Genomic DNA, 13753 nt, shown 5'->3' with positions numbered 1-13753 from the left:
TAAGTAAGTTTAGGGGTACAACCTGTTGATTGATATATTTCTATACTGCAAAATGATAACAACCATTAAAATCACAGCATTAGCTAACACCCACGTCACATAGTTACCATGTCCTTTTGTGAGGTGCTAACATTTAAGACCCACACTCTTAGTAACTCCAAGATTTTATGTTGAGCTGATAAGCACTTCCTCATCTGCCACCTGGCTGTGCCCCATGGGAGAGAAAATATGTTTCTCCCAGCATGTCTTGCATTTTTCTTCCTACAAAAAAACCATTTAAAGATTTTGTTTATTTATTTGAGAGAGAGAGAGTGCGCATCTGCGTGTGTTGAGGGGAAGGGCAGAGAGAGAGGGAGAGAATTTCAAGCAGACTCCACGCTGAGTGGGAAGCCTGACTCGGGGCTCAATTTCATGACCCTCAGATCATGACTTGAGCCAAAACCAAGAGTTGGACACCCAACCGAGTCACCCGGGCATCCCCCAAAAACCAATTAAATGTGTATGTAAGACCTCTTCCCACAATGAGTGCTCTTATCAATGACTTCATTGCTTCCCTATCTGGTGGAGCCCGAGTTGCTTTTGGCTTTGTTACAAAATACTCAGGCCTCTCCCAAGACCCACCATCTTAGAATGCTGGGCAAGGGCCTAGGAATCAGTTAATAAGCCCTACGGGAGAGGTTGATGGCCAGCCATGTGGGGATCCTGCTCTATGTGCTTGCTACTCAGTGTGGGGTCTGAAGGCCAGCAGCAGTGGCAGCACCAACCCGTTATCAACCCAGAATCTCACACTCTGCTCCGGACTGTCTAGATCTTCATGGTCCAGGAAATTCCTGTGCACGCTAAAGGGTGGGCCTCCCTGATCTATGTGCCTTCTAGACGCAGAACCAGACTGTGCAGTCCACTCTGGGTGTGCACTCTGATCAGCTTGCTTAGCCCTGAGGAGTCCAGGGTTTGGTCCTGTTCCTTTCTAAGGCCATCGCCCCCTTGGTGACCTCGTCTCTGCTGAAGGCTTTAAACATCATTTATAGGACACCACTTCCCAAATCTATTTCTCCCACCCAGATATTTCTCCTACCCCGCACTCTGTATCCAACTGCCAACCCCACTTTCATTTCTAATAGACATCTCAGATTCCATATTCCTAAAGTGGATGCCTGTGATGCTGCTTCCCCAGATATGCTACTTCTAGAGTCTTCTCCATTTCCATGAAGGCACCCCACATTTCTACTTGCAGTCTGAAATACTGGATGCCCTCCTTGATTCATCCTTCTCACCACCCAGAATGAATCCATTAGGAAATGCTGCAAAGTCCATCTGTAAATATTTCCACCACCCCATCACTTCCTATTATTTTCCCTCCTTAGGCCCCAGCCGTACAGCCCACGTCCCCCACCTGGGACACTTTGCTGGTTTCCTACACTTTCCCTACTGGTCGCTTGCCCTGCACCTCTCGATTCTGCACGGTGCTGCTAGAAAGTCAATCCCATTGATCTGTTCGTTCATTCTTGTAATTCCACACCTCACTCAGAGAAAACTCAAAAGCCTTCTAATATCCTCAGACCTCCGTGACATGGCTGACATCTGACCCCATTTCGTTTGCTCTCTGCTCCAGCCACACCAGCCTCCTCACCTTTCCTTGAACACAGGACGTGCTCCTGCCCTAGAGCGTGTGTGCGCTGGGGGTTCCCTGGCTGGAAAGAGCTCCCCCCAGACTTCCTCTTACACAACTCCTTCATGTCCTTCAAACCTCTCAGAGGTCACCTTCTCAATGAGGCTCCCCTGATCCCTGGAGTAAAGTAGCCATCATCCCTGTCCCAGCACGGTGCTCGCTGGGTCACCTTCCTCACAGCACCTACCAACTTCCTATTTAAACCCTTCCCTTATGTACTGTGCTTACACAATACACAGTTCACCTCTGAATGACCCTGGTTTGGACTGTGCACCTGTGGACTTTTATACAGTAAATACCATCCATGCATTTTTCCTCCTTAGGATTTCTTACTATTTTCTCTAGCTTAATTATTAGAATACAGTATATAATATATGTAGCATATAAAATATGTGTTAAACAACTGTGTATTTTATTACTAAGGCTTCCAGTCAACAGTAGGCTCTTAGTACTTAAGTTTTTGGGGAATCAAAATTATACCTGGATTACTGACTGCCCAAGCGGGCCACTGCCCCAATCCTCACGTTGAGAGACAAGTGGAGTCTGCCCCTTACCACTAGAACATAGTCTCTACAAGGCCAGCAAGTTTTCCCTCTTCTTAGTCTCACTGAGGTGTCCTAGATGAAACATAGTGTGGCCTGTATGTGGCACATGACAATTATCAGTTGAATGAATAAGCAGGTAGAAGACCCCCTCTTCCAGACGCGCCTCAGGCACAGCTGTTCCGGGGCAGCTCCCGCCCCCTGTGCACCCACCTCGCCATCCGGGCTGCTTCTCTCTTCTCACAGGGCTGCCCTCCCCTCCCTCTCTCTGCTCAGCCCCTCCCCCCACACCATGTCTCAGGCACACACAGCACACAGAGTTCTCTCTTCAGAAACACTGTACTTAGGCTTTATGGGTCCTTTTCTCCAACCACCCAGAAATCCATGTTAGACTCTGCTTTATAAATCCATGACCTTAGATCGGAGCCAGCACTAAGATCACTGAACTAAGGGCAGTGAGAGAGAGCAGAGCAGCGAGAAGGTAGAAACTAACTGAAGTTTAATAAGGATGAGAACCTTTCAGAATTCCTCCTTTCTCTATCTCCATAATCTAAAGAATAATCCAGACAATAGCTCTAGAGGGAGGGGAAGAGATGGATGAATCTGGAAGTTCATCCCTCCATACCACAGAGATTCCTGTGTGCAGGGGCTGAACTAGGCCTGTGGCAACCACAGCCCAAAGGACACCGCTGCTGTAACTGATGGGGTCACCCAGGGGAGGATGGGACAAGTACACAAGAGCAAGAACAGGCCTGATGCTCTATAGAAACAATGAAAAAAAAAAAACCACCTAAAAATGGGGGCTATGTCGTGACCTGGGCCTGAGCCTAAGCTGACCCAGTCACAGGAAGCTCTTGCTGCACAAGGTCCTGGTGACAGGTGACATCCAAGTCTCTGTGATCACAGGTCCTGGTGAGACAAGCTTCCACAGAAGAGGCAGGACACAGAGCAGAGAGATGACCCAGCTGAGGGGTGAGCATTTTATAGCCGTGATGCACTGAGCACTGACTGGGCACAGGCCCCATCCCTGCTCGGCTCCTCAGAGCCTTCTGTCCCTCCCTGCAATAGGCTTAACACAGCAAACAAAAGTTCTGCAAGGTTCTCAGTGCTTCCGCTTATTTGCTGTCTCAATTTTACAAATCTCCTCTTTTATTACCTCAACAACCCCACATGCCAAGTGTTAAAAAACACAAACTCATATCTGGATTCTCATTTTCAGTAGGGAAGTAAGTCATTCGTACTCAGTCCTGCATGAAATAAAGACAGGGATGGTGACGGTCCAGCCCTCTGCTGGAACAGGAGAGCACATCAGAAATGAGAATGCAGGTCAGTATGAGAAGGGGGCGTGGTGGGCAGGGTGGGCCACTCTCCCCACCTCCTCACATTATGCTCACAGGAACACAGACACTTTCTGACACTTTTTGCACGAAGAGAAGTCAGGGGTTGTTGGTGTCACCAAGTGGGAGTGTGAACAAATCTTGCATCTCTCAGTCCCCACAAGGCAGCTGGTCTCATGCTGTGAAAAACAATCATGTACAAATTTAGGTCAGTCACATAAGTGTGGACATTCTCAACAGCCCCCTGCATGCTCAAAGTGTCCCTAGTGCCCCAAGCCCTCCCCACATCAGGCCCTCAGAGGTCTCACCTATAGTTGCTGTGAGACGCACATCACAGCCCTGGGCAATGTCATCGCCTACTGGAGGAAAGAACAGGAGCTAGGGGGTGGGTGAGCTCCCCATGGGGTCCTGTCTACACTACCCGAGGATCTCAGGGATCACCGCCTCCATCCTTATGTGCAGAGTGAGAGTAGTTTCTTGTTATTCGACCTGTGGGAAGAAAACATCATGTCAGAGGCCTGGACAAGGCTGGGCCATGCGATCCTAGAGGAAGCTCCTAGCCCTGGTCCAAAATGAAGTTTGTAGAATTGTGACTAAAAACCCAGAACGGGATCAGGAAACATGAAGAACCGAGGTGTGTGGTCACTGGACCACCTGACTTGCTGGAGGTCTGTCCTCCGCTGTCCTTTGACTGCTGGGAATCAGGTCCCCACCACCAGAATTACCAAGATGAAAATTTGCCCTTCCTTTTCATAAGTGTTTGCTACAGAGCGAATGTTAGTAATCAGCTCCAGAGGGGGCAAGTCCATGTGTGTGGCTGGTACTTCCCAGTAACAAGGCAGGACCATCTCACACCTAGGAAACCCCCCAAGGGGACAAGAAAACTCAGTTTCCTACCTGAGCACTTCTTTCTCCAGATCACAGCTAGGACGACCACAGTGGTCACGAAAAGAACCAGACCAGCAATGATGCCCACGATGGGCTGAGAAGGTGGCTCTGGAAAGGGAAGGAAAAGTGAGGGGCCCAGACCTGTGGCCTGAGTCCTCACTTTGCCAAAATTCTCCAGAAGGTTTCCCTGAGAAGAGGCTCTACCCCAAACCCCTCCTTACCCCATGTTAAGGTGATGGGCTCGGGTAGGCCCTCATGCTGCACATGGCATATGTATCTGCTCCCGTCCAGAAGGCACCACCAGCCACCCACTTCTGGAAGGTCCCATCTCCTGCAGGCCTGGTCTCCACAAGCTCTGTGTCCTGGGTCAGGTCCTCCCCATCCTGCTGCTAGGTCAGGGTGATCTCTGCAGGGTAGAAGCCCAGGGCCCAGCACCTCAGGGTGACATCATGATTAGAGATGGGGTGGTGGCTCACATGTGTTTTGCGTGGTTCTGAGGAAGAAGAATCAGAAATCCACACCTGGGTTTACCTTTATGGACCACTGAAACAGCATTCATTTGACCATCTTGAGGTGGACAGGGCAATTGGTTCGGATGAAAAAAGCACAAAACCCAGACACCAGCCGAGCCTTTGGGATCTCCTAATCCTTGGAAAATTCTAGAATCAGGGAGATGGCCCAGGGCAGGACGCTGTAGGTCTAAGGGGGAGAACACACTATTGGTCCTGACAATGGTGGCAGGTGACTGAGTCAGAAAACCTGGAGTCAGATGTCCAAAGATGTTCTCGGACGCAGAACAGAGATATTCTCAGATGGAGGTTAAGTCATGGTTCACAAGGTGGCTGTTAGGGTCAAAAGGAACCACTGATGGTTTCCACCTGCCTCCCGGGAGAGACTGGATTCCTCAACTGTCCTATAGAGAAAGCGGCCCTCTGGGTGAGTCACTCAATAGTAGGAATATGAACACGGAGGCGGATCTCCCTCTCCCCACCCATGGGGGAGGTGGTATTCTGACACTGAGTCCACTTTCCCCTCCTGGTGGGAAGCCACCCCCAGTGGAGGGGAGATCAGGGAGGCCCCGCAGCCCCTGGTACCTGCACGCTGCAGCGTCTGGTGTCTGGTTCCCGTTCTCCAGGTACCTGCGGAGCGACTTCACGCACTCGTTCTGCACGTAGTTGCTGTCGTGCTCGGCCACACCGGCCGCCTCCCACTTGCGCGGGGTCATCTGTCCGCCGCGGTCCAGGAGCGCAGGTCCTCGTTCAGGGCGATGTAATCCGCGCCGTCGTAGGCCAACTGATGGTACCCGCGGAGGAGGCTCCCGGCCGGCCCCAAGTCGCGGCCAAACATCCTCTGGAGGGTGTGAGACCGCCCGCGCGGTCATCTCTCAGATTGTCACCACCCCGTTTGTTGGACAAACGACTAAGTCCAAACAAAGTAAAACCACTTAAAAGTTCCGGCGGACTCTTCCAAGGTCGGAGCGGGGTGGGTTCCGAAGCTTCGGTATGACGCTCGGACGCGACCGAGGCCCGTCCGTGGGGATGCGGGTCGTGACGTGGACCCGAACCCGCGTCGCTCACCCGCCTCGCTCTGACTGTAGTAGCCGCGAGCGATCCATAGGTTCCGTCGCGAAAGCTGTGCGTGGCCCTTGGCGTTTCGCGTCTCCAGGTCCCAATACTCCGGCCCCTCCTGCTCCACCCACGGCGCCCGCGGCTCGGTCCTCCGACTCGCCGGGTCGCTGTCGAACCGCACGAACGGCGTGTCGTCCACGTAGCCGACGACCACGAAGCGGGGCTCCCTGCGGCCGGGCCGGGTCACGGCGGTGTGCAAATACTTCAGGGAGTGGGAGCCTGCGGGCGCGGAGGGGCGGGGACCCCGCCCGACCCTCCTCCCGGCGCGGGGCCCGGGGCGCAGGTGCAGGCGGCGGGGAGGGCAGGGCGGAGGCTGGGAGGGAGAAGGGGAGCACAGGCCGGGGCGGGGCGGGGGGCGGCGGAGAGGCGCCTTCCCGGGGATCCCGCGTCCCCGCCCGAAGGTCCCCTCTCTCTGGCCCCGCAGAGGCCCTTTCCTCCCGCCCCACGCACTCACCCGCCCAGGTCTCGGTCTCGGCCAGGGCCCCCGACAGCAGCAGGAAGAGGGTTCGGGGCCTCACGGCCCAGACCTTCAGGGTCTGAGGAGGAGATGCATCCCTGTGGGTGTGGTCAGGACTTTCGAACCTGGAATCTCGGTGCCGCTGATTGGCTTCTCCAGAAACCCGACACCCAATGGGAGTGCTAACTGCGGTCGCGTCACTAGTATCCCGGCAGGAGGACCTGACGAGTTGTGAGAGGGAGACGTGAAACCCAGGGGGAGGGGGACTCTCCAGCCCCAGACACCGCTGTTGACAGGCAGGCCCTCCCGGGGACCTGCGACTTTGCCCCGACCCCTCGCTTACTGCACAGGGCGCTCTTTGTCACCTTGTCTCCCTGAGTCGTGGCCCAGGAGTTGTGTGAGTCAGTGATTCTAAAAATTATGATCACAGGATATCTATATGGTCTCAAAGATTACAGAGGATCCCAAGGATAATTTTGCGTCTATGGGTTATATCTATCAATGTTTACCATAGTAGGAATAAAACAGGGTTAAACATGTATTAATTTATTTAGAATCATATTAATAACCCATGACATAAACACAAATATTGCTTTTATGAAAAATAACTATTTCCCCAAGTAAACAGGGCAGTGAGAAGAGTGGATTTTTGTTACATTTTCCAGTTTTGCAAGTCTCTTTCTTGTTCTTGTCTGTCTCCTTAGAAGACCCCTGGATGTTCAGATTTGCTTCTGCATTTATTGTGTTGTTTTGGTTGAAGTACATGAAAATATTAACAGCCTTGCACAAATATGGGAGAATAGCATGTTTCATAACCTTTTCAGATAATTATGGATAGTCATGTTTGATACGATATTAAAACTACACAAGTTATACTTTCTGTAAGGTTATTTGCAAAGTGGCACCTGAAACAGTATCGAGTATGTCCTTCTCTGTTACATTAAAATCCCTGGGCCCAGCTTGCATACTGAATGGATCTTGTACTAAAGCTTGATTTGTCTTAAAGCAATGTGTTGTTCCCATGTTTATTAGACTGGAATCAAGTTATCAAAACATCCCATTTGTTTTACTATTACCACAGATCCTGACAGGAAAGTTTGTCAGTAGGGAGAAGCTGTCAAGCTTATTGGTGGATCACAAGTTTTCCAAAATTCTGATTTTTCTCTTGAGAGTTTACATTTAATCAGGGCAACAAGTACTGTCAGCTGTCATGTGTGAGTTGATTTTAATGAAGGGGTAGGGTCATGTTCGTTTTCAAGAAACTGTCGGCCAAATATTCTAGTCTAAATAATCCAAGTTTCTGTGCCATTCATTCCTTCAAGTAAAAATGGCATTTTGTAACAACAGCAACAACAACAACAACCCCAGTCCAGTTAAGTTCATACAAATTATTTTCCTGGGGGCTTAGGGATATGCTGTACATCCCACACCATCATATAAGATATGTTTAAAATGTGGATTTGAGAATAATTTAGTAAGATAATTTTTAATGCTTCAACCAGGATGTTTTCAAGTGATACTAGTTTTTTTGTTTGTTTTTTTCCATTGAGGCGTTTTATTTGCACGTATGTATTACATCCCTAGAAAAAGAATCCCAAGGGGCGCCTGGGTGGCTCAGTTGGTTAAGCGACTGCCTTCGGCTCGGGTCGTGGTCCTGGAGTCCCGGGATTGAGTCCCACATCGGGCTCCCTGCTCAGCGGGGAGTCTGCTTCTCCCTCTGACCCTCCCCCCTCTCATGCTCTCTCTCTCTCTCTCATTCTCTCTCTCAAGTAAATAAATAAAATCTTAAAAAAAAAAAAAGAAAAGAAAAAGAATCCCAAGATTTTCCCTCCTGTGTGTTTTCATCTTGCTTCTTCATGCCCCATGATGCCAGCTGAGGCTGTCAGGACAATGACACCAAACTGGCAGGATGGGAGCAGATTCTTTTGCCATTTTCCTTTTTTTCTTTCTTTTTTTAAATGTTTATTTATTTTCAGTGATCTCTACACCCAATGTGGTGTTTGAACTCATGACCCTGGGATCAACAGTCGCATGCTCTTCTGACCAAGCAAGCTTCCTCTTCACTCAGCAGAATCCCTTTCCCTGAGCTGCACTTCCTGCTTCCGAAAACTCAGCTCTGAGTTTAGCCCCTGAGTGCATCTAGAAGAGAGCTCACCTCCTGGAAATGTGGTGCCAGAGACGGTGCTCAGTTTGGGAAGGGAGGTGGAGGGACAGGGATTTCCCTTTTGCAATTGGGAACAGTTTGTGCCTAAAGGCACCAGACCAATGCATAACCGACTTTGATTTTGTGACACACCAGCCTCATATGTATTCACATCCCAGATAGAATCTGATGTCGTCTGTAAGATAAATCATATTGGTCTTTTCAGTTCACATGTGTCTAATGCATCTGGCTTGAGGTCCAGAAAGCATGCAGAGCGGTACGGTCCAATACAACATTCTGTGCAGAAGGAATTATTCTGTATCTGTGCTGTCCAGTATGGTGGCCACGAGCTACATGTGGTTATTGAGATACAGGTGGCACTTGAAATGTGGCTAGTGTGCTGAGCAGTTGCATTTTTAATTGTTTTAAATGAATAGGAATTTAAGTAGCCGTATGAGGCTCATATAGCTACCTTTCAGACAGTATATATCTAGAACGCTCTTAGTTTTCAGGATTCTCCTCAAAAAAGATACTGTGTGACTCATAGGTATATGTTTATTAAATTTATCTTCAAATGGAAGTCATGAATTTGTCTATGTGGGTCTGAGACATATGCTTAAAATACAGCATGAAAGTATAATTGATATGCATTATAACAGCTCAAGTTTATAGGCATTAACCAAAACATGATGTTTTACATCAAGGTCATAAGTGTTCAAAAATGCCCATCACTGGAGCTAATTGATGTGTCTATTAAGTTTGGGTGTCTTGTTGGTGTTTGCGTTCAATAGGAGGCACATAAGTCTTCACTGAGCCCAAGTGAGAACATTTATTGAACACAACATATATCAGATACCTTGGAGGCCCTGTACATACTTGCAGAAATAAAGCAGAAGATGGACACCTTAGATTACACCCACTTAGAAACTTTTACCTCTTTCACCTCCCCATACTTTTGCCCAAATTCAGACAATTCTCTTTGTTTCCCTTCACCCTTGAAACCCTCTGCTCTTCATTTCTGCTGAGGGGAAAATATACATGAAATGTTTACAATTGTGGGATGAAGAATTCTCTAAGCATGGCCCCAATGATGAAAACCCATAAAGAAAAACATGAAATTTTGGCATGTCAACCACACACTCACAAAGATACAAACACATGTCATGATCAAACTGAATGAAAACAATTGTGACAGACAAAAGGGTAACATGCTTCAATGTTCTTCAGCCCAAGACCACCAGGAGCACCTGTGGGCATTCAAGTTGGATCTATTACTTGTTGCAGTGAGAAAGAACGCACCCCTTTGGGGGCCATGGGGCATCTTAATACGAAGGTGTTGGAACCTATAAGGATATGGGCTTTGGATGGGTGTGTTTTTGTTTTTGTATTTGGGTTGTTTTTTTTTTTTTTGACAGTTTCTTTTTTTTCCCATTTTTAAAATTTAAATTCAAATTAATTAATATATAATGTATTATTGGTTTCAGAGGTAGAGGTCAGTGATTCATCAGTCTTATATAATACCCAGTTCTCATTACATCACGTGCCCTCCTTAATGTCTATCACCCAGTTACCCCATCCCTCCGCCTTCCTCCCCTCCAGCAACCCTCAGTTTGTTTCCTATGATTAAGAGCCCTTATGATTTGTCTCCCTCTCTGATTTCGTCGTTCTATTTTTTCCTCCCTTCCCCTATGATCCTCTGATTTGTTTCTTAAATTCCACATATCAGTGAGATCATATGATAATTGTCTTTCTCTGATTGACTTATTTCGCTTAGCATAATACCCTCTAGTTCCATTTTGGGTGGATGTTTTTGAAGAAGATCTGTGGAAGCTGGGACTCACTCCTGATTGCGTGTTGTCAGGACGTGTGGGCAATTCTTTGGTTGAGCATCTCAATGAATCTCCTCTCTAGGCAGGCCAGAGCAGAGTGAGGATAAAGCAGTCATGGTAAAGAAGCAGCGATTGCTCACATTAGCCAACAGACAGAGATATTTGGTATTTTGTGGGTTGTACAGTGCCTTGCTTTGTCTCTAATGACACAAAGTGATGTCATGGTTTCCGAGTGTCCTTGTCTGATGCTGATGTTCTGTGAGGTGACTGGCTTATGTCTCACAGGAGAAGAATATGGCCAAGTCGTGGGCATTAGCCAGCTTCTGACCACACTGAGCCCAGCTGTCAGTGTCAGACCAGCTCCTGATGTTGGGGGCTGCTGTTTCTTCTCTTTTAAATTCCATATTTTAAAAATTTTATTAATTTATTTATTTGAGAGGGAGAGAGAGAGCAGGGGGAGGGGCAGAGGAAGAGGGAAAAGTTCTCAAGGAGCTTCCACGAGAGTGTAGAGCCTAACAGAGGGCTTGATCTCATGACCCTAAGGTCAGGACCCAAGCTGAAATCAGAGTCAGACGCTTAACCGACTGATCCTCCCAGGCACACTTTAAATTCCATATTTTAAAATAGCTACATCTTATTAAAAAATAATTAAAGAATTGGTGTTTTCATTTTTTTCTTTGGGTAAATACCCAAGATTGGAATTATTGAGTTACATGGCAATTCGCTATTTTGTACACCTTTTCAGGTGTAATACCCTCTAGTTCCATCCATGTCATTGCAAATGGTAAGACTTCATTTTTCTGATGGCTGAGTAATATTCCATTGTATATATATACACCACCTCTTCTTTATCCATTCATCTATCCATGGACATCTGGGCTCTTTCCATGGTTTGGCTATTGTGGACACTGCCGCTATAAACATCGGGGAGCAGGTTCCCGTTCGGATCACAATGTTTGTATCTTTTGGGTAAATACCTAGTAGTGCAATTGCTGGGTTGAAGGGTAGCTTGATTTTTAACTTCTTGAGGAATCTCCGTGCTGTTTTCCAGAGTGACTACCATCTTGCATTCCCACCAACAGTGCAGCAAGGATTTCTCCGAATCCTTTCCAACATCTGTTGTTTACTGAGTTGTTAATTTTAGCCATTCTGACTGGTGTGAAAGTGTGAGGTGGTAACTCATTGTGGTTTTGATTTGTATTTCCAAGATGCCTACTGCTGTTGAGCATTTTTTCATGTGTCTGTTGGCATTTGTTTGTCTTCTTTGGAGAAATGTCTGTTCACGTCTTCTACCCATTTCTTGACTGGATTATTTATTTTTTGGGTGTTGAGTTTGGTAAGTTTTCTATAGATCTTGGATACTAGCCCTTTATCTGATAAGACATTTGCAACTACCTTCTCCCATTCTGTAGCTTGTCTTTTGGTTTTGTCGACTGTTTCCTTTGCTGTGCAAAAGTTTTTATCTTGATGAAGTCCCAATAATTCATTTTGAAAAAGATTTTATTTATTTATTTGAGACAGAGACCTTGCAAGCATGAGAAAGGGGCAGGGGCCGAGGGAGAGGGAGAAGCAGACTCCCTGCTGAGTATGGACGGAGCCCGATGCAGGACTGGATCCCAGGACCCTGGGATCATGACTTGAGCTGAAGACAGACTCTTAGCCGACTGAGCCACCCAGGCGCCCAACCAATAGTTCATTTTTGCCTTTGTTTCCCTTGTCTTTGGAGACGTGTCTAGTAAGAAGTTGCTGGGGCCGAGGTCAAAGAGGTTGCTGCCTGAGTCCTCTTCTAGATTTTTGATGGATTCCTTGTCTCACGTTTAGGTCGTTCATCCATTTTGAGTTTATTTTTGTGTGTGGTGTAAGAAAGTGGTCCAGTTTCATTCTTCTGCATGTGGCTGTCCAGTTTTCCCAACACCATTTGTTGAAGAGACCGTCTTTTTTCTGCTGGACATTCTTTCCTGCTTTGTCAAAGATTAGTTGACCGTAGAGTTGAGGGTGCATTTCTGGGCTCTCCATTCTGTTCCATTGATCTATGTGTCTGTTTTTGTGCCAATACCATACTGTCTTATGACTACAGCTTTGTAATATCACTTGAAGTCCAGAATTGTGACGCTACCAGCTTTGGTTTTCTTTTTCAACATTCCTTTGACTATTCAGAGTCTTTTCTGGTTCCATACAAATTTTAGGATTATTTGTTTCATCTCTGTGAAAAATGTCAATGGTATTTTGGTAGAGATTGCACTGAATGTGTAGATTGATCCGGGTAGCATAGACATTTTAACAATGTTTGTTCTTCCAATCCATGAGCATGGAATGTTTTTTCATTTCTTTCTGTCTTCCTCAATTTCTTCTATAAGTGTTCTATAGTTTTCAGAGTACAGATCCTTTACCTCTTTGGTTAAGTTTATTCCTAGGTATCTTATGGATTTTGGTGCAATTGTAAATGGGATCGATTCCTTGGTTTCTCTTTCTTCAGTCTCACTGTTAGTGTATAGATATGTAACTGATTTCTGTGCATCGATGTTATATCCTGCCACTTTGCTGAATTTCTGTATGAGTTCTAGCAATTTTTGGGTGGAGTCTTTTGGGTTTTCCACATAAAGTATCATGTCATCTGCGGAGAGTGAGAGTTTTGCTTCTTCTTTGCTGATTTGGAAGTCATTTATTTATTTTTTTATTTCTTTCTATGTTGAATGTTGAACAACAGTGGTGATAGTGGACATCCCTGTCGTATTTCTGACGTTATGGGAAAAGCTCTCAGTTTTTCCCTACTGAGGATGATATTTGCTGTGGGCTTTTCATATATGGCTTTTATGATATTGAGGTATGTTCCTTCTATCCCTATACTTTGGAGAGTTTTAATCAAGAAAGGATGCTGTATTTTGTCAAATGCTTTTTCTACATCCATTCAGAGGATCATATGGTTCTTGTCCTTTCTTTTGTTAATGTGGTGTATCATAGTGATTGATTTGTGGATGTTGAACAACCCTGCAGCCCAGGAATAAATCCCACTTGATCGTGGTGAATCCTTTTAATGTACAGTTGGATCCTATTGGCTAGTATCTTGGTGAGAATTTTTGCATCCATATTCACCAGGGATATTGGTCTGTAATTCTCCTTTTTGGTGGGGTCTTTGGTTTTGGGATCAAGGTAATGCTGGCCTCATGGAATGAGTGTGGAAGTTTTCCTTCCTTTTCTATTTTTTGAAACAGCTTCAGAAGAATAGGTATTAATTCTTCTTTAAATGTTTGGTATAATTC

The 13753-nt window shown here is 46.6% G+C and overlaps 1 pseudogene; it reads right to left on the bottom strand.

The window, feature by feature from the left end:
* Positions 1-2693: 2693 nt before the first annotated feature.
* Positions 2694-13753, bottom strand: part of LOC112815974 (popy Class I histocompatibility antigen, A-1 alpha chain-like) — a 33668-nt pseudogene continuing 22608 nt past the window's right edge.

This window comes from Callorhinus ursinus, unplaced genomic scaffold (genome assembly GCF_003265705.2).
Source record: "Callorhinus ursinus isolate GAN/ISIS: 27379988/994484 unplaced genomic scaffold, GSC_fseal_2.0 scaffold59, whole genome shotgun sequence".
In the NCBI taxonomy this organism is placed as follows: Eukaryota; Metazoa; Chordata; class Mammalia; order Carnivora; family Otariidae; genus Callorhinus; species Callorhinus ursinus.
The sequence above is the reverse complement of the archived record's forward strand: the minus strand, read 5'-3'. Positions and strand labels throughout refer to the sequence as shown.